Source organism: Ailuropoda melanoleuca, chromosome 2, assembly GCF_002007445.2.
Source record: "Ailuropoda melanoleuca isolate Jingjing chromosome 2, ASM200744v2, whole genome shotgun sequence".
NCBI lineage: Eukaryota > Metazoa > Chordata > Mammalia > Carnivora > Ursidae > Ailuropoda > Ailuropoda melanoleuca.
Genome location: NC_048219.1, coordinates 109,910,116 through 109,935,969, shown reverse-complemented (window position 1 = coordinate 109,935,969; position 25,854 = coordinate 109,910,116). Strand labels below are relative to the sequence as shown.

The window sequence follows — 25,854 nt, the reverse complement described above, 5'->3', positions numbered from 1 at the left end:
AAGGAGGGCACGTATTGCATGGTGCACTGGGTGTTATATGCAACTAATGAATCATCGAATTTTACATCAAAAACCAGGGATTACTGGTTTACTAACATAGTAAAAATATTATTAAAATTAATTAAATAAATAAATAAAAAGGAGCTGACTGGTTAGAAGAAAACCAAAAANCAAAAAAAAAAAAAAAAAAAAAGAATATCTGAAATCTACCTTAGAAAAAGCTAGAGGAAAACAGGGATTTTAAGGAATAGGTAGTTAAGGAGGATTTCAATAGATAAAACCAAACGGAGGATATATGAAATGAATTTTTTTATGACATATTATAATTAAACTAAGATATGCCATAATAGTCATTCTCACTATTTTAATATGGAATCACCTGAAAGGATATGCTATTATATGGCTTTCATATTAAAGTTATTTGCTGTGATCATAAGTAATGTGTTTTTTTCACTTAATGGAGAACCTCACATAGAGATGCTAGAGACATATTTATTACTCACAGATCTATGTGTATATTTCTGCATACCTTAAAAATTTGGGGAAAAGGAAACCTCCTATTGTTTTGTATATTTTTAATATGAGGTGCACAGAATTTCCCCTAAGTTGTATATTTTGTGTTTAGTGCATGGGGGTACAAATGAATTAGGTATTACATACATTTTACAATTAAAGAAAAAGTTGTGATGCAGACATAACTCAAACATGCTTCCTCTTTTCTTTCTTTCTTTCTTTCTTTCTTTCTTTCTTTCTTTCTTTCTTTCCTTTCTTTTGCTTCCTTTTTCTTAGGGCATCTATAGTTTGATTTCTCCTCAAAGACCAAACTAAAAAAAAAATTGCATTCTCTAGGATTCCCATCAATGATATTTTTCAAAGAGTACAACGTCTAGTTGGTCATAAAATGCTATTCTATGATTATAATGACATAAAAAGGATTGCTATGCACAATTTAATAGCCACCACTGATTTCTAAAAATAGATAAATGCTGTTAGAACCCTGGTTATCATTAATCCTCTGAAATTCTCCAAAAATAGGTAAGAAGGCAGAAAAAGAAATGACTTTTTATTAGATGGTACAGAAACCAGAAACTAAAAATGGAAGAATAAACTTGGAACAAAGGAAGAGGGGAAATAGAAGGATTAGGAAAATAATCAGTGTTTCCAACTCCATGGAAAATCAGAGTTGGAGCAAAACAAACTCCTCTCCTAACACTATTAAGTGTGCACATATGCTTGTGTGCGCATGTGTGTGCACGCAGGTGCCTGTGTGGGCAGGCGTGCATGAGTAATGTTACTTAATATATATTTTAAGGATATTTGAATAAATAAGACTGATATTGGAGACAGAATGCTCTTAAGATTGGAGTTGCCAAATCAAGTGTTTAGTCAAAGTTTTCACTGTGCTTCTATCTAATAAGAGAATCAATCAGGCAAACAGAAAACATTATCAGAGGCAAATTGCTGTTTTTGAGAATCCTTTAATCAGATGCAACTTGTGGAAATCTCAGTAATCTGGAAAGCCCAGTGGCAGCCCAGGCTAAGGGACTGCATGCTATGACGACATTAAGACAAATATAATCATCTATCTGGGGATTCATTACTTTCTTCTTTTGCAGAGAGCTATTTACATAACATTTACAATACACCGCCTATTTAAAAAAAGATTTTATTTTTTTGTCAGAGAGAGAGAATGAATGAGAGAGAGAGCATAAGCAGGGGAAGCAGCAAGCAGAGGGAGAAGCAGGCTCCCCTCTGAGCAAGGAGCCTGATGTGGGACTTGATCCTGTGACCATGACCTGAGCTGAAGGCAGACGCTTAACTGATTGAGACACCCAGGCGTCCCTACAATACACTGCTTTGCGCAGCACTGGACTAGGTCACTAAACAAAGCCATTTGGAATGGAAGATCTAAAGTAAAGAAGCCCTGGGGCACCGGGATGGCGCAGTTGTTAAGTGTCTGCCTTCGGCTCAGGGCGTGATCCCAGCGTTCTAGGATCAAGCCCCACATCAGGCTCTTCTGCTAGGAGCCTGCTTCTTCCTCTCCCACTCCCCCTGCTTGTGTTCCCTCTCTTGCTAGCTGTCTCTCTCTGTCAAATAAATAAATAAAATCTTTAAAAAAAAAAATAAAGGAGCCCAAACCGTAAAGCAATAGTAACAACTACGTAGTGCTCCAACTGCTTTGCTTAACTTTTTGCAGCATAACAGAACAGCAAGAATCTTTTTTTTTTTTAAGTAGGCGTGCTGACATGGAGTGATAAAATTAAGTCAGATTAAGGTAAATCTGAAAGTCATAAAATAACATGAGAAAGTTGTTTTTCATGTGAAGATACAGAGGAGAGATAGACTTAACTAGTGTAGGAATAACAGGTTTTACTCTGTAGTCTACTAGTTTCTATGGGACAAATTTATGGACAGTCATGTTAAGAAGAATTGCAACATTCCTAATAGTAGAGGAATGAGTTAGGAAAAATGCTTTCTGAAGAAATTTAACAACAAAGAGTCATTTACACTCAAAATAAACATATTTTGTCTCCTCCATGTAATATTTCTAGGCTATAAGGTTAAGAAATATGCTACTTCATTATGTATCATATATATTTACATACAAATAACATATATCATTTGTATTACATAAGACATAGATATGTATATGTATGCATAGAGATACAAATATACAAATATATAGGTATATGTATTTATATAGATATGCTGTATCTATATACCTATGGTATGTATCTATCATACATCTATATATCTATTTTATCTGAAAACAATATATGCTCAGATACTTGCCCATTTTCCTGAACCACATATTTTAAGATATTTCAACTCAATTTTTTTTAAAAAAGACTTTATTTGTCAGAGAGAGAGAGAGAGAGAAAGCATGCACACAAGCAGGGGGAGCGGCAGGCAGAGGGAGAAGCAGGCTCCCTGCTGAGTAAGGAGCCCAATGCAGGACTCGATTCAAAGACCCTGGGATCATGACCTGAACCAAAGGCAGACACCTAACCGACTAAGCCACCAAGGCATCCCATTTCAACTCAATTTTTAATATCAAAACTATGGCTTATGCACTATTTTTATTCACTGGCATCAGACTTGTTCGTCTTAATGATAGACATTTGATGTATATAGTCATAACTAGCTAGTTTATAGACTCGTTTTCATAAACAAGTTACAAAATTTCTAAATTACCGATTATTAAGAAACTAGAGGGACGTAAAACCCTACAACCAAAAGCAGAGTCAGAATAAGAAAGAGAGAGGAGAAAGCCAACCATACTCTATATCTTGAGACAAACTCTGGGGGATACAAACAATATATTTAGTCTCTATTCTATAACCATGCAGTTTAATCATTATGGGAAATAATTTAATTTCTTGCAATCTCTAATAAGGAAATCTTACCTTAGAGATGTTCACTCTTCCCCAAGGGCTGTGATCTAATCAAATTAAATCTAAATTAAATGTGTTTTATAGGAATTTATTAAGTTTTGCCTTTTCCATAATTAGATTATCTCTAGTTTCTTCAATGATTAGTAATAGCAAAAGTCTAAGAATTTTCCTTTTAGGAGCCAAGTCAGTAATGACTTCATTTGTTTAGAAAAGCATCATTTGCTGGCATTTGAAATGCAGAGAAAGTGGCATAATACATTTGACCAAGATGGTTCTAATGATACCCCAAGATGCAGACTCAAAATGGTCCTAAAGTAATTGCAAGGCTTGCTTATTCATTCACCAAACATTTCCTGAATGCCTACAGTGTTCTCAATATGATGCTAAGCAACTGACTTGGTGAATCAGAGCTACTATCCTCACTTCCTTAAGATTCAACTCCAAAAATACAATTAAAATGAGCTCTTCCTTTAAAGCACACTTCCTTCTGTCAAATATGCTCTTTCTGTTTATTTTAGAAGAGTTTAATCATCTCTATTTGGCTATGAGCCCTGGACTTGGGCTCATTTACCTGCCCAGAAAGCACTACTTGATATTCTGTGAGAATATCACAACTCACCCCAAGTCTCCATGTCACTCCAGGAAGACACTTTACCTACTAAGAATTTAAGATAATGCTGAATTAAGCATAAGTCACTAGATAGTGGTATAAAGCAAATGAGCATTAAGGGGAAATAGTCACACAGGCTCCTTTGTCTTAAGTCCACCTTTAGCCCTTGCAATTAACTGCAGGTGTACAAAATTACACGCAGATATAATTGCACCTGAAATTAGCTAACTGCAGGTGTAACTGGTCAGTGGTACCCTCCCAAGGGAGTCGTTGGTTAATTACCTCAATTATTAGGTAATTATAGGTATAATTATATGAATTTCCATAGAGTTTTATTGCTTAAAAAACTCTAGCACACACACAAAAAGATATTAACATAAGCTGTCATAAAATTTTCATTAAGGGAGGGTGTTTTTGGGTTTCAGTGCTGAAGAACTGAATTTCAGTGCCTGGGTGCCTGCCCCTGTACTCAGTGATTGTTTACCTGAATCATACCTGTACATTTTCCGACACAATGGTGCAGCAAGGGCATCTGAGTCAGTATATTTTCTTGGGTTCAGTATCAAGCCTAAATACCATCATTAAGTGTAGAAAACATCACACTCTGTTAAGACTGCTTTCCTGAACGTCAGAGCCCAAGCAATGCAAATATTATACAACCAAGTGCTGTTTTCAGAGGAAAGCAGGGTATGTATCTCACCTTACTGCAGTGGGACAGAATGCCTATATTCCCCTAATAAAAATAATTTGTCACTGAGATTTTGTTCTATTTTCTGGATATGCAAACAATGCATTTAACAAGAAGATTCAAGCTATAAAAATGCTTTGTACTACTAGAAAATCTATCCTAAATACAGCATGTGTTTGGATATTTGAGAACTGATGAATCTGGCAGCTATATATCAAGAGTTCAAGGATCCGTGGTGCCCATGTTCTCATCCCAGCCACTAAGCTCTTGCCATATTCCTTGTGGGACCAAGCCCTGTTACTTATCATAATTATGGTCATAGGTCCTACCCTTGTTCTCATATGCTTGAGTCTACTTGTGCTCTACAGAAACCTATTTACTCTTCCCAGGTCTCCTGGAGTCCCGTTCTGCATCCAGACCCCTAAGATCAGGGCTGTAATAATGATCACCAGGACTCCCCTTAATGCTGCCTCTTTGCACCTACCAACTGGGTCTGCGGCAGCATGGCTCATCTTCCTATCTTGGTAATTAAAAGAGTCTTATGCTAAAACAGCACAATTACCCAAGTGAGGCCAATGATCAGTCTGACTTGAAGCTCTATCTTGTCAGTATCACCTGGCAAATCCAGGAAGTATCAATCATATTGCAGTTTAGTCTCATTTTTTTTTTTTTTAAAGATTTTATTTATTTTTTCGACAGAGGTAGAGACAGCCAGCAAGAGAGGGAACACAAGCAGGGGGAGTGGGAGAGGAAGAAGCAGGCTCATAGCGGAGGATCCTGATGTGGGGCTCGATCCCACAACACCAGTATCACGCCCTGAGCCGAAGGCAGACGCTTAACCGCTGTGCCACCCAGGTGCCCCTAGTCTCATTTCTATTGTACTCTGGCAACACCATTTGCAGGGCTACAGTCTGAATAGTGTACCTTGTTATGGAGAAATGTGGTGAGACCCGGTAGGTCATTTAGCCGTGTCCAGAAATATCCCCATGGAAATCTCACAAATGGCTTTACAGATCAAATTGCAGCAACTTTGTGGCCAAAGAAAAAGCTGTGAATCCATGAAATGTTCAACTTTTGAAAAGTTCAGAAGTCAAAGTTATTTGTGAGACAGTGCATTACCACATATACAGAAGCATATTATATACATATCCCTTTCTTTCATAATGCACATTTACATATCAGACGTCTGAGACTTCCAGGAAAAAATAAAAGGTTTACATTTGTTAAAATTCATGTTTTTCAAACCTGTTTTAACAGGAAACTCTTTGGGGAAGAGAATATCCCATACTAGTCTTTATAACATCCCTGGAACACGCTCTGGGAAACACTGTTCAAAAGCTGCATTTGTAAACATGGCTTACTCATTTTGGATCCCCAGAGCTTCTTTGCCTATTATTTAGTCAATAATTGACTACTGCAAAGGGTGGAAGAGGTAGGCACATCTCTATAGGTTATTGCAAGAGGAACAGGAGGAGGATTTTCTCACTGGTGTACTACAGAATCTGCTATGCCACTAACAGGAACTTCTGCAATTCACAGTCAGTATTTAGAGAGAGCAGCAAAAAAAAATGTTAAAGGCTCCTTTCTGCTTAATTGTTTCCATACACTATTTAAAAGGCATTTTCTTTCCCTTTTAATGTTAATTGAATCATCATCCACTTGTCACTCAAATTGCAAACACGAGGCAAGACAGTCCTCCAAGTGCTGTTTTGTAGGTGAGATGGCCACACTCCAAACCCACTCCAAACCCTCCTCTCAACCACAGCCAGAAAAATAGGTGTGAGAGTTCCAGGACAGTTTAATTCTGATTTGAAACACATCTCCTTCTCGAAAAGTTTATACTTTCCATCTGAATTTCGGAAGCTTGCTATGGTTTCTCCAAGCACAGGTGCACTGTGATATACTTTATTTTTATTTTTTAGAGGATTCTAAATTCCTTAAAATATCCAGATTTCTCAGACATACTACATTTGCTGGTCTTTAAAGCTTGCTTATTCTTTTCCTTCAAGGCTCAACTCTTAGTCAACTTCGTGAGGCCTCCCAAAGCACAATGAAATGATTCAGGCTTTATCCTTCAGACAATCATTAGTCCCTTTAGCACATGCAAGCCTTATGTTGTTAAATAAATTTTAGGTAAAAGAGCTAACTCCTATATTGCATCAAAAACCCCCATTTTGCCTGTAGGTCATTGTAATTCTAATGCATGTCACAATGAATCATTCATTCTTCCTTTCACTCATTCATTCATTAAACAAACATCTACAGAGGACCTCATTAAATAATATCTAGATTGCTGATATTCCAGGGGAAGAAGTGAGGGAGGGGAAACAGCTGACCATCACATAAAAATGAATACTTCATAGAAGTGAAAAGTGTCTTAGAAAGGAAAAGGACTATTTCTGTGAAAGTGGGAGAATCCCAGAAGATTTCTTTTAACCTCCATCATTAGCGATAATTAGGAATTTGCTAAAAAAAATTAAAAGATTTTGCATGTGAAAATAATTACAGCATACATCCTGTATGAAAATTTAATGACTACAGGTAATTATATGCTCAGGGAATGCCAAGAACTTTTGGAGTGGCTGGAATGTAAAGGATGGAGGAAGAACTAAATGGTAGAAAGGTTAAGTCTGGAAAGTGCTAGTCAGTCAAGTGCTTCCTGTGTCTTACCCTATGGACCAGTTGATCTCGAACTCTGAGGTGTACTTTAGGAGCTCCTAAGGAGTCTGTGGAAGGAGGTCTATGGTGAAGTGCAGGAATATGCATTTGTAACAACTCTAGTGATTGCAATGCAGGTTATCCTCAGATGAAGTTTTGAGAAATGCCATGTGTATGCAATGGGAAACCTAAGGGGGTTATTAAGTAGGCTGTGTGGGGGCTGAATTAAACTGGGGAGTTTAATTATCTGCCGCTAGGAAGCTTTGGCACTACATTAGGCAAGGGGGGGGTCAATTTTAATTTTAATTATGATTTTAATTTTAATAATGATAGTTATAAACAGCTTTATTTATTTGCTCCTATTCTTGCCTAAGATTGTACCTGAATGATTTTATCTTTTGATTTATAATATTTTAACATGTATCACTCTTCTCTTATTACACAGCATATTATCCCACTTAAGCCTCATAAAAACCCAATGAGGTATTTATTACTATCTCTGACAGATGAGGAAACAAGGGCTCAGAGAGTTGAAATGAGATAGTATTACACAATTCACATGTGATAGGAGCTGGAGGGTATTATACTAAGTGAAATAAGACTGGGAAAGACAAATACCTTATGATTTCACTTATATGTGCAATCTAAAAATAAAATACATGAAAGAACAAACAAAAAGCAGAATCTGACCTATAATTACAGAGAACAAACTGGTAGTTGCCAAAGGGAAGGGGGTGAGGGGAGTAGGCAAAATGGGTGAAGGGTAGTGAGAGATACAGGCTTCGGGTTATGGAATGAGTAAGTCACAGGGATGAAAGGTATAGCACAGGGAATACAGTCAATGATATTGTTATGCTGTTGTATGGTGACAGATGGCAGCTACACCTGTGAGCACTGGGTAACATGTAAACTTGTTGAATTACTATGTTGTACACATGAAACTAATGTAACATTGTGCACATACTCAAAAAAATTTTTAAAGATAAAATCTAAGTCTGATTCCTTTTCCTACACCACGTTGCCTTGCCAAAAAATTGCAGTCATGGCCAAAGTATGCAATACAAGTCATCAATTTTGTGCTTAATAAAGTTGAACGTAAATTTACATTACGGGAGGTTGAAAATATAGATATCAAATTATCTTGTACTAGGATTATTCCTATTGCAAATGGCAACAAACCAAGGACAAATGATTTAAAGAAACTGAGAATTTATTAATTCTTATAGCTCAAAAGTCCATGGTCAACTCCAGGCATCACTTGAATTAGGGAACCAGAAATGACTCTAGAAACCAGTGTCTCCTTCCCATCTCCTAACTGCTTTCTCTTTGTTACCTCCATGTGCAGTTCTACTGGTCCTGGCAAGATGGCTTCCTCCAGAACACTAGCTTCATATCCTCCAAAGTTCAAGGATAATGGAAAAGAGCACATTTTTGCCCCCAGCAATCTCTGTGAAAGATGCTGAAATTCTTATTGGGTCACAAGTTCATCCCTGAGTCAACTGCTATATTCCAGGGGTACTCAATCCTCTGACTCTCCAGGTAGGAGCCTATTATTTACCCTTGGATTCAACTTAGACTCAACACCACACACTATGAGTGGGAGGGAAAATGTTCCTCAAAGAAAAATCAGATTAATGGTACCAAAAAAGGGGGCTTCAACTTGGGGCAGCAACATTAGCAAATATCCACCACCTTCAGCTAAAGAAAGGAACAAGATGACTAACTGACTGTGACTTTAAACTATTATCATAGATCAATTAATCTCACTGAAGAATTAGAAAATAGTTCTCTAAATTTCTTGATTACTTTAGGATAACACGCTGTCAAAATAAATGGAATTTTACTCTAACAAGAAATATGTTTTGATATGGTTTCTACACACACACACACATGCATGCACACACACACTGATTTCTGCAAAACTATTTGGCTAAGAATTGAATCCATTCAAATAAGATTATTCTGTAAACAAGTGAATCCTGTCATTTTGTTTTCAAAATAACACTGCTCCATTGAAGTCAAACATTTAAAAAAAAAAAAAAGCCTTGAAATTAGTTTGTGTGCACATACAGCCACACTCATTCTTCAAAATACATGGATTCTTTTAACCTTTTAATCAATACTTCATTCCAGCAATTCATATCTTTTTATTCCCTTTCAAAAATCATTCACTTCTCTAAAAAAAATTGGAAGAATTTATTGATCCATCTCTTTGGTGGTTTGTTTCAGATTGGAGAAGCAGTACAAAATTCCTGAGAGTTTTCCTCTTCATACATACACACACACACACACACACTTGGAGTATATGTGTTAGTTTTCAACCTGCTAATCCTTCAAACCACAGCTGAAGTCTCTAAGACACTTCTTCTCTATGCTCTGATAGCCCCTTATTCAAAACATTTATCACAGTGTGATACAATTATTAAGTATTAATAAAATTAATTACACAAATTAAAAATAGTTAAACTAAAAAAAAAAAAAATCAGTTCTCTCCTACATAAACCAAAAGCTCAGTAAGCTCATAGCCCTGAATTTTCAACCTCTAGCATACTGTCTTACTAATAATAATTGTTGGTTCAATGAACATGTTATAAGTGGTAACAAAATATTTTATTTTTTTAAAGAGTTGATTCTATTCTATCCTCCCAGATGAAAGTTCAGAAAGGGAACATACTCAGTAGCCAGGTATTTTATTCCCGCAAGGTGGAGGCTTGTAGGGGACATGGTTCTATCCCCCCCACCTCCAGGCAGTACATGTACTGAAACTGGGCAGAAGAGGGAAAAATGAGGCAGAGAACACAGACCAAATGGCTGCTGAGTTGGAAGGAGCTGGCTGGGCACAAATATCTGGAGCTGCAGAGCCAGCACAGGGAGACAAGACCCAGACACCTGAGAAGAGGTGTTTACAGGCTAAGGAGGAGAGAAGCTGGCTGGCCACCAACTATGACAGAGGCTAGAAGAAGCTGGCTTTGCTGTGACTCCAAAATAGGGATGTATGACTATATTAAGAGCTAGGAACAGAGGGAGTAATTTGGGCACACAGACACTTACTTATCCAGCCCCCTTTTACTCATTCGATACTTATAAATGTGTGAACTCATGGGCAGCTCTTTGCTCTCCAGCTTTTCTTCTCATTAGTTGCTACATTTTCTGACTGCAACATTTCCCTTTGTAAGCATGGCACATTATGAAATCTTGGTATTAATGACATTTAAACAAATTAAATTGCACTAGTATGGTGGCCCAATGTGGTCCACATGGATCCACACAACAAATTACAAATGTGAAACACTACTTAAGCTGCATAATGACAGCATATCTTAAAATTTATTCCTGAGTGGCAGTTAAGAGTTTCTAGAGGAGAGAGAAGAATTGTACTTGGTGGGAAATAGATAAGTAGGTAGATGTAACTACTTCTGGGAAACGGCTTGCCTAATTAAATTGACGTCCCCAAGACATGCTGATAGGTTGCCTGCCTAAGTGAGAATGCATTAGCTGTGTCCAAGGAGGTGGAAGCCTCTGCCTCAGTTATCACCTGGGGCGGTGGTTCTCTTTAGTGTTGTTAGGGTTAGAATAAACTGGGATGTCTGGAGTCAGGGGGAGAGAGTGACAGAAATTATATATGATATGGGTCTTCTATTTTCTCCTTAGCAGTTCATGTTAAGTATATTGCTTATGTGAATGGAACATTCTGGAGTGGTCCCACTATTCTGGGTACTTTGAACTTCCTAACAAAACAACAAATACATATTTCATACCAAGTGGCAAGGATGTGCAAAGCATATGGGGAAAATAACAACAAAGACAAACCAACAGCAATCCCACAGAGCACTCAGCATGAAGTCTTCAAGCCCAGTTGTTGGCACACATGCAAAAGACAGTGAGCAGCTGAACACTCAACAATGCTGTCTAGAAGCCACATGCACACATGTTCTAGGGCAGTGATAACTTGCAAAGTATTTAACAACCTGTACGGCTGTGTGACATAATACAAAACAGATATTTGGTCTTGCCCCTGGTTCCTGACACAAAGCTACTAAATCCCTTAAGCTTCCTAGGTAAGAGGAGCATCTATTGTTCTAATGAGGTAACTACTGATTGGCTACTGGATAACCATGATCAGAAGCTAGTACCTTTCAGTCCCAAGCTCTGACCTCCACGAAAGGGAGAGGGGCTGAAGACTAAGTTAGTCACCAATGACCAACGATTTAATCAACCGTGACAATGTAATGGAACCTCCATAAACCCTGAACAATAGGGCTTGGAGAACTTCTGGGTTGGTGAACACATCCACGTGCTGGAGGGTGGCACATCCTAACTCCAGGCAACAGAACTCCTGTGTATGGGATCCTTCAGGCCCCGACCCTACCTAGCTCTTCATCTGCATTCTTACCCTCTAGCTCTGGTCCTCCAGAAGATATAGGAATATCCTCTCTACTAAATCAGTAAACATAAGTAAATGTTTTCTTGAATTTTGTGAGCTGTTTTAGCAAATTATCAGATCTGAGGGGGGTTGTGGGAACCCTCAACTTTATAGCCAAGTCAGATAGGAGTGTGGGTACCCTGGGGACTCAATATGTATGACTGGCATCTGAATGAGAATCTTACGGGGTTGAACCCTTAAATCTATGGGATTTGACACTAATTCTCAGTAGTGTCAGAATGGAATTAAATTCTATGATGTCCAGTTGGTGTCCAGAGAGTGGGAGAATTGGTTGGTGTGGGGAAAGCACCCACACACATTTGGTGCCGGAAGTGTTGTGGGTACACTAACAGTTTTCCTTTAAGGCTACTATTCACCAATCAGAAAAGTCACCAAACAATCTGAGGGAGGACCAGTTGGTGAGCTGGACAGGTGCATATCCATGGAATGTCAGTCCGAAGAGGATAGGCTCCCCCAAGCAGGAATGACCTAAAACTGGGAGCTGACCTCAGATCACAGGCACATCAATTTCCTGACTCGATAAACATTTGTTTTCTGCATACTCAATACTTACAAAACAGAATCTAGACTCTTTGAGAGTTGGGATTGTTTTTTACTTAACACTGAGTACAGGGCAGTTGATTTTAGAACACGGGCTTAACAAATAGAAACAAGATTGCAGCTGGTACCTATTAACATTGTAGAGGTTTCTGTTCTGGACTGGGTAGGAAAGTGAGGAGGCACCTTGCACTCCAAACTAGCTTGGGCCCAAAAATAGCAGTGAGCAGGAAAGAAAGAAAAATGAACAATGAGCTCTAACAAGCGTGGTGCCCACGCTCTGCCAGCCAAGCAGCAATTTCTAGTGGCCCGTGGCAGGGATGGCGACGAAGCAGCTCCACACCAGGGACTTCTTCATGGGTTGGAAAATGTCTCTTAGGCTAAATGCAAAGCCTCCCCAAGCTGGGTTGGGATTTTCCAGTGGTTTACTGAATATCCTATTAGTATCTCAAGGCGTTCTTTTAGAATGAGGTTTGGATGCCAGATGTTTTGACGTTTTGACAGGCTACAGAAACTCAAAGCAGTAGGACTCTGTGTTGTTGTATTGTTTGGGTTTCGATGCAGTAAACACACGTAGTTTCACTTAGTAGACTGTAAACAGAATTGGATTAAATCCAGAAATTGATTAGTCGACTATTTAATGGGGGAAAAAATCCATAAACTACCACCTTGACACAAAATTAAACCCCTCTAATGTATTTTTTAAATAAGAAGTGTTGAGAACTCACTTGTCCAGAATATGGTAGAGCAGTGTTTTTCAATCATGGCTTCACCTTTACAATCCTATAATAAACCTTTAAAAAAATGGTGTTGCCGGAGCACCACCCTTGAGCTTACAAAGAACGCGCCCTAGAGATCTATAAGTAGGATTTGCAAGAACTAGGGCAGAGACTCACTAAAAAAGCATAATGGATTAACCATGACTGGCTTCGACTCATCTTTATGAACTCAGTGTGGTTGGATGTATAACTACACACATTTGGGTTCTATGAACATGAAAAAAGGAATGGAATTCCGGAAGAATAGCTATGAGACAGGCAACCGTGTCTTCCATGTACCAAGTATCTCCAATCGTTCTTAGAAATTTTCAGAGATGGGAAACTTACCAGAGCATTGTTTGAAAATAAAAGTAATTATCATATCAATTTGGCTAGTACCCTTCCTATTTTGTGTGAGTACAATACACAAAAGTAACTGTCAATGGCTCAGAAAAAATGTGGGAGTGGATTCAATAATTCTTATGCTTCTTTCTACCTTTAAAAGCCCATGATTCAAGACATTATGGGTATTAAGGAGGGCACGTATTGCACGGTGCACTGGGTGTTATACGCAAGTGATGAATCATGAAACTTTACATCAAAAACTAGGGATGTATTGTATGGTGACTAACATAATAAAAAATATTATAAAAAATAAAAAATAAAAATACTTTTATTATTTGAAAAAAAAAAGACATTATGGGAAACTCTCAATGTGAGAAGAAACAGAGCTTCCTGGCCCAGAAAAATATGATAATCTTATGGAGATGTATCAGGACACACAAAATATTTGAAGACAGTATCGACAACTAAAATTGATGTGACCATAAGTGAACTTTGAATTAGTGATAGAAGGGACTATTAATAAAATAACAACTGCAACCTGTAACCACATTCCTGAATAGATGCATAGTCCATTTCTATACATACCACATTGGTCTAAGGAAAGTATATCACTCCTTGCAGCATTTTTAGGTTGTGGCGTTTATGATGTCAAACATTAATTCTCCAGAATATTCATTCAAAATACACATTTCTGTTAGTAGCTACTACCTGGAAAAGCCTCCACCATGTGTTAGGGATATTTAAAGATGAATGAGGTGCAATCCTTTCCATCAGACAGATAAACAACTAGTTTGGATGCAATCACCCCACACAAATGGTAGTAATTGGCAGACTCTTAAACGCAGAAATGATCTATCTGGAGCAAGCATATACTGTGTCGTAATCTATAATTCTGAGTGCTCTGTTCTGCTCTAGCGAGAGACTTCTAATCATATTCTCCTTTGCTCTCATTCATGTAGCAGATAGGTTTGCTACAAAACTTGGCTTCTATGAAGCTTGGTTTATAACAATGTCAATGAAGTAATACAAAGCAGTGGAAAGCTTGCAGCAAAAGGAGTTGCAACCAAGGTTTTCTATCTGCTAAGGAATATCACAGTTGCCCCAACCTTATTCTTCCCTCTACATTAAAAAAAAAAAAAAAAGCCTCTCAGAATCACTTCCTTTCCCTCACCAGCAATTCATTCAACAAACATCTATCAAGCACTTCCTATGCATCAAGAAATATGCTAAACACAGAAGAAAATGATGCTTGCAAGGCAGCTACAGCTCTGAGGAGTTTCTGGGTTTTTATCATTCTATTTTTGAGATGAACAGATTGAGACACATTACCTGACTTACTCATGTTGTGAAAGAAACAAGTATAAAACTAGGAATTAAGATTAGGTGTCTAAGGCCTAAATGCTGCTTATACAGGGTATCCATGGGGGTTACTGACCAAGAAGGGTCAAAGTGCAGGGCCACCCAGGATGTGTGGGACTGTGCTTCATGACAATCAGAGAGAGACTGGAGCACTGAGTGTCTTGTGCTTGAACAGAACACAGAACATGAGGTGAGGTAACTCCACAGCTTGGGGACACATGCCAGCAGAGCCTGGCCCTGCTATGTGGACATCCTACAATTGACAGGCGTTCTAATGCCCCATTGTGTGACACAGTGACCATATGCTAGGAGCACTCCTGCTCTGTGGGGAGCCAGATGGTCAGAGAAATCTCAAAAGCCAGTCAGATGCCAGCAGCCCCTCTACTGTCCCTGATCTACTAGAAACAGCCTTGCCAGCTGGCATCTCCACCTCCTCCAACCATGCTCTGATCACAGAAAACAAACCGGGCTGAGACACTAACAGCTCTATTCCTCTATCAGCACAGCTCTGCCAGTGAGAGACGAATTAATGGCCAAAGGAACAGGTCCAGAAAGGAGGAAAAGAGGCATGGGATGAGTATGGTTGTACCTTCCTCTGGGCTGCTTTTCCTTAGACAAGGTTATGATGCACTTTGCATGGCCCACTATAAATTATTTATTGTGTAATCTCCCTACTCATTAGAGTACAAGCTTCTCAATGACAGTGATGGTCTCTCTGACCTCAGTTGTCACAACTCTTTCCTGGCACAGTGGCTGGTACAGAGTGAGCATGCAACAAGTATGTTTTGTTATTTTTGTTAAGAATGATGCTGTGTTGATGAATTGGGATAGAATATGTATTAAACAAGAACTGTAAAATTTACATAATATGGGGTCCTGAGATCCCAGGAACACCTCCTTCTCATCTAGAAATTCATACAAATTACACATCATCCCATAGGCGACACCCAAGTGGCTGTGTCTGACTCTATAGCAGCTTTGCCCCATGCCAGTTATGCTGAAACAACGACCTAACTCCAGCCCCACTCCCGCTCCAACAAATGATTAGTAATGGGGAGGGGGGCTAATATTTTACTTCTCTCTGACCACAGACTTCACTACACATAATTTTCAAACTATTTGGAGATGCGTTGAAAGTCTAAGTGCTGATGATTTTTAAGCACTAATCATGATTCATCCAGCATATTAAATTATCAAATGTAATTCTGTAGAAATTTCATCACCCTCTAGCATTATGAAAGCAATAATATATAACTGCAATTTAATATGAAGCATTGCCATGCTTATTGGTTTTCTAGTACATATACTATGCCACAAAGATGCTGAAGATGAAAGTATCTGGCACCAAAATAGTATATGAACAGACTGGCTAAGAGGAAAGCAAGCAATAGATGACCTTACTATTCTTACAAGAGCTCTTGCTGCCACAGTACCTACTTAGGAGTCTTCAGACTTAAATACACCTAGTATTTATAGGCATCTTTGTTTTACACATTTAATGGAGATCGAGAATTAGTTTCAGTTCTGGATTCAGCTTCCCTTACATAAACAGAGTCACTAGTTCACTTATAGCTCATTTGTTCCTCTCTTAAATAAGGGGTGCTTCAACATACTAATGATGATGATGATGATTATACAGGTCGAGCACTTCTCCTAGTGTCTGGCATATGGTTACCATTCAATAACAATTAGATTCTATTAGCTATAGAAGATGCCATCATCATCATCATCTGTGATGAAACAGAGCAATAATGTTGGATGAGACTTTAAGAGAATTAACTAATCCACAATTTCCTTTTTCTTTAGAGAAGCCACACTCTATTAACTAATGTGTTATCAAAGTCACCCAACAAGTCAGAGAGAAAAATGAAAATAAGAATGCATCCCAATTCCAAGCCTAGAGCTTTTCCACCAAGTATTAAATAATACACACTGTTTTTAGGTTATTGAGGGTATCAGATAATATCAGAAGCAGAGAATCTTTACCTCTTAGCATCTCCCCCGCAAAGTCCTACGACAAGGCTCCCAATCCCATGAATGGGCTCTCTGTCTATATCTGTTCAGCTGCCTTTTAATGTCAGAAGGGAAAGGACAATAGGTAAAGTTTTGATACTCTTTTGCTGACATTCATTCACTCTCTGAGATATGCCCTCTTTTAAAAGTTCCAGTGACCAGGTAAAGTTGCTGTTCTTATATTTTAAGTATTTATGAACTTTTAAGAAGAATTTGAAGGAAACTAAAGAAATGACTTGACAGGCAAAGAAAGAAGAAAGTTATCGATGCACAGGGAAAAAACAGACCATTGAAATTCACCTGGAGTGGATTTGATGAAGACTTCAAAGTAGCTATCCTATGTCCTCTTAAACTTAAGGAAAATATATACAAAGAATTAGAGGAAGATATGTTCAAAGAATTACATACATATGGAAATATGGAAATAAATAAATAAATAAATGTGAGAACAGATCAATATCCAACTCAAAGAAGAGACAAATGTTTGAGGGAAACGAACAGAGCCCAAGAAATCTGCAATACAATTCGAAGCACTCCAACACTCATATAATTGAAGCTCCAGAAGAAGGTAAGAGAGGGAAAGGGTAAGAAAAAATATTATAACAAATAGAAATCTTGAAAGTAGCAAGAGAAAAATGACAAATCACCTACAAAGGAAAAACCATAAGATTAATGGTAGAATCTTCTTCAGAAATGGTGGAACCCAGAGCATTGGAATGGCATTCAAAATGCTAACAGAAAAAAAAAAAAAATCAATGAGGAATTCAGCATCCAGCAAAATTATTCTTCAAAAATTAAGGTGAAATAAAGACTTTTCCAAAATAAAGAAAACCAGAAAGAATTTGTTGCTAGGAGAACTGTACCGTAAAACATACTAAAAGAAGTCCTTTAGACGGAAGAAAAGTAACACAAAATGATAACTTAGCTGCCCTGGAAGAAATAAAAAGCACTAGAAATGGTAAATATGGGGCAAATCACACACACACACACACACACACACACGTGTGCACAGACTAGAGCATTTCTTTTTTTTTTCTTAACCTCTTTAAGACTCAGAATTGTGTAAAGAGGAATTTATTATGTTATTTTGGGGGGTTTATAAGGCAGAAGATGGAATATACTTGACAACGGTGCAAAACAGATGGGCGACATGGAGCTACACCTGTGCAAAGTTTCTATATTTTATCAGAAGCCAGTGTTAGATTATAATACATTAAAGATGATGTTATAACCCCTAGAGCAATAACTTTAAAAAGAGTAAAGGAATATATCTAAAAAGTCAATAGGGTAAGATGGCTATTATAATTCATAAAAGAGGAAAGAAAAGAGCAATAAAAAAAGAGAACTAGAAAACAAGTAACTAAATACTGTATCTAAATCCAACCACATATCGATTATATTAAATGTTACCTTACGAAACACAACAGTAGAGATTTTCAGACTGGATAAAAAAGAAACTCCAACTATATAATGTGTACAGGAAACACACTGTAAAATTAAAAAATGTAAATAGGTTGAAAATAAAAGGATGGAAAAAGTTAAACCAACAAAATAAATAGACGTTAGAACTGCTTTATTAATTCCGGACAAAACAGACTTTAAGAAATATTACTAGAGAAAGGAACTTCATATTTAATGATAAAAATAATAATAAATAATAGTTACAATAAATCACAGTTACAAAAGCAAAAGCATCTAACCGCAGGAATAATGGCAAGGAGCATAAGGGGCATCTGGGGGACAAAAGAAGTGTTCTAAAACTTGATTTTGGAAGTAGCTAAAACTCATTTCACTGTAAACTTAGAATGGCTGATTTTTTTTGTTACTAAAGCTATACAAAATACATAAAAGAGGAAAGAAAAAAAAACATACAAAGACAGAGACAGGAAGATGACCTTAGACTCCATAGTGCTGCCCCAGGGTTTGCAGGGCCCTGGGCAACTATTTTTAGTAATGTCCCTGTCTATAGAAGCTAATAATTTGAGTGCTCCAAAATCAATGTAAGTACTCTCCTGGGAGTCTGATCTCATATGATCCTGAAAAGAAACAGTGCTGCAGTAATTGAGAATGATTCACTTGCCAGCCTGTCTCTCAGGAATGAGGACCTGCCACGGTGCCCAAGACAGTGGTGATCCATGGGACTTTCTTAGTTAACTTGCATAAAATAGATCTTCCTGAGGTAGAAAACAAGACACACCCTATATAGGTCTAGGTCTGGCTCAGGACCCCTCCTAGATGGCACTGCTAATCCTTGATGATTTTAGGCACACAATATTTTCTATCGGGGGGGAATTCCAAAACTGAAAATCCTTTGAGAGGGGACAGGAGCACCATGCACAGGACCAGTGGTAGTACTGAGACTACACTTATACACATAAATTCAGTTTAATGAATTCAGTTTAAAAATGGTTTCTTCGAACAAGCGAAATCTAACTTTGGTTCAACTTGTCTGTATTCAAACAACACTTTAGGGTATCTTACTACTATTTAGCAAATACAGTGATTAAAAAAAATAGTAACTGGCATACAATAAAGATTTTATTTATTTATTCGACAGAGATAGAGACAGCCAGCGAGAGAGGGAACACAAGCAGGAGGAGTGGGAGAGGAAGAAGCAGGCTCTTAGCTGAGGAGCCTGATGTGGGGCTCGATCCCATAACTCCGGGATCATGCCCTGAGCCGAAGGCAGACGCTCAACTGCTGTGCCACCCAGGCGCCCCGCCAGTTACTATTTTAATTGTTTAGCAAATACTAACCTATTTCATGATTAAAACAACCTTATGAGGTAGCTGCTATGATCTTTCTCCCATTTAATTTTTTTTAAAGATGTGTTTATTTTTAGAGAGTGTGTGAGCAAGCAGGTGGGGGGAGGGGCAGAGGAAGAGAGAATCCTGAAGCAGACTCCCTGCTGAGTGCAGAGCCAAATGCAGGGCTCCATCCCAGGACCCTGAGATCATGAGCTGAGCTGAAATCAAGAATTGGCCACTTAACCAACAGAGCCACCCAGGCACCCCCTTTTTCCCCATTTTAGAGATGAGGAAACTGATATGCAGGAAGGTTAAGTCACCTGCCCACGTTTACACAGCCATTCAGTGGGAACAGGATTAAATCCAGGGAGCCTGGCTCCAGATTCCTATTCTTAGTCACTACTCTATGTTAATTAAAGCCTATGTCTGCAGGAAATTTATTGATGGGGGTAATGCTTTTAGCCTAAACCAACTTTCTAGAAAATCTATTTTATCTAACATAACTTTTTTGAAAAGGGCAGGGAAAAAAAAAGGAAAGCAGAGAGGGAGGAAAGAAAATGATTTGAATATAGTAACAACTCAAGATTTGAAATTAGGCTCCTATTTGAAGGGAAATGATAACTTTTCAGTGAGCTCTATTCTCATTTATTACCTATTTCAGGCTCTCACTAAAGTCAAAGGGAGGAAGTGGGGATTTCATGGAGTTTAAAGCCACCTGCCTCTGGAGGCAGAGCTAGCTAGTAACAGAACAGTTCTCACTGAGCACCTCTGACTCAACAAACCTCATTCCAGAATTTCCAAATCGCCAAACTCCGAAGTCACAGGAATTTGTCGCTGATGGGGAAAAACAGTAGACTTTCTGGTATGATTTATAATCTGGAAATCCCAAACCCATAATGCATGATTGCAGTTTGACCTCCCCCAGGGTCGGCAATTCTTAGACTTTATTCTTAGACTTTGAGGTGGCTCTATTTTCAGGGGTTTAAAAAGAAGCCTAAAGGTAGGATTGTTACTCTCTGGCATGGAAGTGAAACCCATTTGTAATTTCCCTCCTGTTGCTAGCTGACATTGTAAAATGGTTGACAAACAGGTCAGATTTGGGATGAATAATAATACTCTATTCCTGGAGGGATTATCTATTTTCCTTTCAAGGATATAATTAGGTACCATGCCACCTTCCCAAGTATCTTCAAGTACCTCAGGTCCGCCAGCTGAGCTTATATTGTTATACTGAAGTAAACACGACTTTCTTTAGAAAACACCAATTATGTGATTATTTCTTGCAAGCCTCTGGAGAGGAGAGCGTCTGCTGAGTTTAAGGTTGTCAATTCACTTTTCTTTCCATTTGCCGCACAGGACTCCTTTCTGACTCAGAGATTTTTTACTATCAGCTGCCTCCTGAGCCCAGGAGACAGGCAGTCTTGCAGTAGCTTCCAGGACATTCCCACACAACAAAGGCTTAAAGTCTCTTACCACAGAATCAAGTTTTTATCATGAGGCCATCATAAAATTTTAAAGAACACTGTACAAGAGAGTGAACGATGCCCACTCTCTGAAGTGTTTTGTGTGGTAAATGCCAATGGATAAGCTATTTGTGGACTTTTCCTGAACCTCCCTCCTTAGTATTTCTCTAAGACTTTCCACATCCCCTTTGCTCTCTACAAAGCAACGTCTGAGAGTCAGAAGTATGGATAGTCAAAGGCAGGTAGGTTCATTCTTCTTAGAGAAATAAAAGGCTGGTTGATATTAGTTTAAAAATAAGGACTTGAATAAGTTTTTATCCAGAAATATTGAAGAAATTAAGAGGAAATAAGAAAATGCCTATTCTTTACTAGAAAATGGTTTTCCTGCAGGCATAACTGATCTCTAGAGCAAACCACCCTCAGATGTAACCAGTAATGCTTATGATAAAGAGACATCTAAGGGCTTTTTGTACTTATAAGGCATTCCTGAAACAAAGCCGCTGACTGTATTAACCATGGTTCTAGCATCTGTAAGTTTGATACTTTGACATTTGATATGTATCTCCTGATAATACATCTGAGTGACCTTGCCATGGTCTCTTGCCTTCATCAACTAACTAAAGCACTCCTTGGGGGGAATCTTCCTCCCAGAGCTGTGCTTTTCAAATACAAACCAGTCAATCCAGAGCCCACATCCCAAATGACTCCTTTATGAGGCTCTCACACTTCCGGCCATTATACATCTGCCTTGATCACCCCAGACCTGGTACCAAACTATAGACAGTCCCGATGCCCCCAGAGCCCACTGAAATGATTCAAACTAGCCAATCCTAGACCTGCTTAGCCTGCCTTACCCATTCCTTCCTGTGAAAAGCACAATAAAGGCTGTTGCCACAGTAGTTCCCCAGTTTCCCACAGCCTCACACCAACCCTGGTGCTTTCCAGTGTGGCCCTGCATGGTGTGCCCCTCCTCTAGGGATTGATGAGTAACAAACTACTTTTTCAATGACAATTATCTTCTGATCTATTTGCCTTACTATACTTCCGATTTTCTATTAATAAACAATATTTTAAAATGTAGTATTTATCACACAAGGTTATAACTCTGTGTACATTATCCCAGATGGCTGGTCACAGATTATTGGTCCAGGGATGATGATGTGACACAGAGCAAGCATCCAAAGAGTGGACAATGACCTATGAATTGGTCTGGGACACAAGTCCTATGGAACTGGGTTTCTTTGATTACAAGTGGAGGAGTAATAGAATCCCAAACACAGATTGATCAATAACTGGGTGTACTCTCCACCACGGCAATCCCGTGTGCAGTGCTTGGACCAGCGGCAAAAGCAGCTCCTGGGAGCACATCAGAGCTGTGGAATCTCAGGTTCCTTGCAAGACACTGAATCATAATCTGCATTTTAACAAAAAACCCTAAATGGCCTGTATGCTCATTGAAAAGGACCACTTCTGGTGGTCATGAGCATAATCTCTCAGGACCACAAACTGCTGAACTCTGAAATCCTGCAGTGGGTTTGTGCTGAGGCCAGGCATCCCAGCAGCTGCTCCTGGCTTGCGACTAATTGCAGCAGGAACATTATGCAGGCAGGTTCTTGGGAAACTGGGGACCCCAAACATGACTCAAGGACTCTGATGACCTTGCTCAATTTCCCTTAGACTTGCATTCTAAGATGTTTGCACCAACCATCCTTCCCTCCCTCTCTCCTTCACTCAGAGTCAGACCTGCCCTATGGTCCAATGGCTCTACCAAAACTATTGTGTTTTCTCCTGTACGCATGACTCCAGTACATTGCTAACACCCTTAATCCTATCTGAGAGTCTGCCTTTTGAACTTGGATTGACCCACAACCTATACCATTTCAAGTGGCAGATTTACAGATCCACAAAAGCTACAAAACTGACACAAAGAAACTGCCTGAGTTGCAATGACATGGATATAGATATTTATCTTTCCTTCCCAGAGGCAGTCTCAGATATCCCTTCCTGAAGTTATGATCCAAGACCGATTATCAGACAAATGTTGGACCCCAGGTGAGTACATAGAAAAGACAAAAAAAAGGGGGAGGGGCACTTTTCCAAATCTGTGGTGGGGATCCAATACTTGTTTCACTCAATCATATTTGTATTATATCAAAAACTATTTTAGGTAAAGATTGTACTAAGTCTCCTTAGTGAAAGGACAGGTGTTAGAATTGCTGCTGTTATTTCGAGCAAGTTCATAAAGAAAAATAGCCTCATGGATTAGATGGGAAGCTGATATCTCAGCAGAGCAGTAGGAGTTGAGGAAGAAGAGGTGGGCCTTAAATTAGATAGATGTTATGATGACTATTATCATCTAAAAAATACACACAAAATATTTTTTCTATTACACTGTATTCCATGTATGGACATATATTTTGCATGTATTTCTGTAGTACTCTAAGAATGTTATAAATTCATCACCCTGAAAAGAAACATTATAAGCCATGACCCAGGGAGTTAGAGATCCTGCACAGGACTGAGACTGACCAGAAGAGGTCTTCAAAGTAAAGGTAGTTTGAAGATAAGGTATGTTTAATATCATAAAGGGGACAATCACTGACTGGGTGAATCTTCTATGGGATCTGATTTCTCTTTTCTACACTCTGAGTGGGTATTATCCCCATTTAATAGGGGAGGGAACCAGGGTTCATAGAGGTTATGTAACTTGAATGAAAACCATACATTAAGAAATTAGTAATATGGAAGTTGAAAGGTCTGTTTTTGTAACAAGCCCAGTGCTATTTTTACTGCTCTCCAGCTGCATTGCTTAATATTCTTCTCCTGAGAAAGGCATAAACATAAGATTATATAACTACAGTATCTACATATACAGAAATGTAGAATTTCAAAACACTTCCACATGTCTCTGTCCCCCAACACATAGCATGCTTATTAATACTGCATATGGTGACAAGCTTTAGATGGGGAATATTACTTCAACTAGAGTGGTAGTTATACAAGTGTGTACATTTGCAATGATTCATTGAACTGTACAGTACACTTAGGAATGCATTTTATTGTATATGAATTAAATATCAATGAAGTTGATTTGATGAGTTAAAAAAAAAGTGTCCCAGGGTTGTACCAATGGTAGGCTTACAGATTATGTGTTCTCTTTGGATGCATGATACNCATGATTCATTGAACTGTACAGTACACTTAGGAATGCATTTTATTGTATATGAATTAAATCTCAATGAAGTTGATTTGATGAGTTAAAAAAAAAAGTGTCCCAGGGTTGTACCAATGGTAGGCTTACAGATTATGTGTTCTCTTTGGATGCATGATACTCTGCAAGTAGCAATGATACAATGAAGATTTTGCTTAAAAATATCCATTTTTCCCTCCTGCTTCTTTGGAAATTTTCTTACTGTGTCTAGGCTATTATATAATATGTATAATATACAATAATGACTATCATTCTCCAAAAATTACACAAGGCAAGGATTTTTTCCAATTACATTATGTTCTATGAACATACACACTTTGCATGACTTTCTGCAATACCCGAAGAATATAAATTCATCAGCCTGAAAATAAACATCATAAACCATGACCCATAGAGTCAGAGATATTATGGAAAGCTGAGATTGAGTAGAAGTGGTCTTCTAAGTAAGGGCAATATGAGGACAAGTTGTATCAGCACTGGATTAATCAAAGTGGGGACTGTTCCAAGGTGTAAAAATCCCAATTCATTTAAATTTACCCAGCTAATATTTATTGCAGCCATGATGAAAATTTTACTTCCCCAGAGTCAGCTAGTTTTATCACATTTTAGTCTTTTTGAAAAAAATATTTTTATTTATTTGTCAGAGAGAGAAAGAGAGAGAGTGAGCAAGCACAAGCAGGGGGAGCAGCAGGCAGAGGGAGAAGCAGTCTCCCTGCTGAGCAAGGACCCCCGGATAAAGACCAGAGCTGAAGGCAGACACTTAACCGACTGAGCCACCCAGGTGTCCCTACCACATTTTAGTCTTACACAGGTAAGGTAGTTGATTTGGAAGCAATTATTTAGGGCCAAGAGTCGGTTTAGCAAGGACCTAGATTGTATTCATTTTGCCCTCGAGGTTTCATTAACAGAATCAATGCGCTCTCTCTTTCAAATATCAGAGTTGTTTCTTCTATTTCTCCATCTCTCACAATATATGTGGACACAGAACACAAACACATATATACACGTACGTACATATGTATCTGCCTACCTATATTTAAGGCTTTATGTTGTATAGTGATCTCCTGGTCTGACTTACTAAGTGAGACCTACTAAAGCGCAAAATCATTACGATGAAAGAATGTTAATGTTGGAAGAATAATAAACACAAGGATCCTAGCCTTAATGCATAGAACCTGACTTCATCATCATGGGTTTTATCATCTAATATATTTTCAGATTATGCTAAAACGTTTCACCATGCACCATTTACTGGTTTATGAATTTCTTGCATTTAGGCTTAGGATAAGCACTGAGAGCCGACAAATCAACACTTTTAGCTTGTGCATTGATCATCAGTGCCCATTTAATCCTTTCCTGTTTAAATTACTCAATTCATTAGCCAGACCACAGCCGCAAAAGCACTTCCCAGTTGCATTCAGGAGAAGCTCAACATTCTCTATTGAGGGAGAGCTCTGCTTAGATTACTGTAACTACCCTCACATGTAGGCCCTGAATTTAACTCTCCCCTGCTCTTCTGTGGCTTTAGAGACGTTAATTTCCTTGTTAACCCACAATTAGAGGAGTAAATCATAGGCAATTTTCTTAAAGATATACTGAATTAAATGCAAATTACTTGAGTGATTC

The 25,854-nt window shown here is 38.4% G+C and overlaps 1 protein-coding gene and 1 long non-coding RNA gene across 2 annotated transcripts in view; one reads left to right on the top strand and one right to left on the bottom strand.

The window, feature by feature from the left end:
• THSD7B (thrombospondin type 1 domain containing 7B) overlaps positions 1-25,854 on the bottom strand; it is an 848,738-nt gene that overhangs the window by 119,293 nt on the left and 703,591 nt on the right.
• LOC109491342 overlaps positions 20,399-25,854 on the top strand; it is a 37,749-nt gene continuing 32,293 nt past the window's right edge. Inside the window, exons 1-3 of the long non-coding RNA XR_002144693.1 lie at positions 20,399-20,416; positions 23,000-23,069; positions 23,453-23,585. This is a non-coding gene — a long non-coding RNA (uncharacterized LOC109491342). The remainder of the gene's footprint in view (positions 20,417-22,999; positions 23,070-23,452; positions 23,586-25,854) is intronic.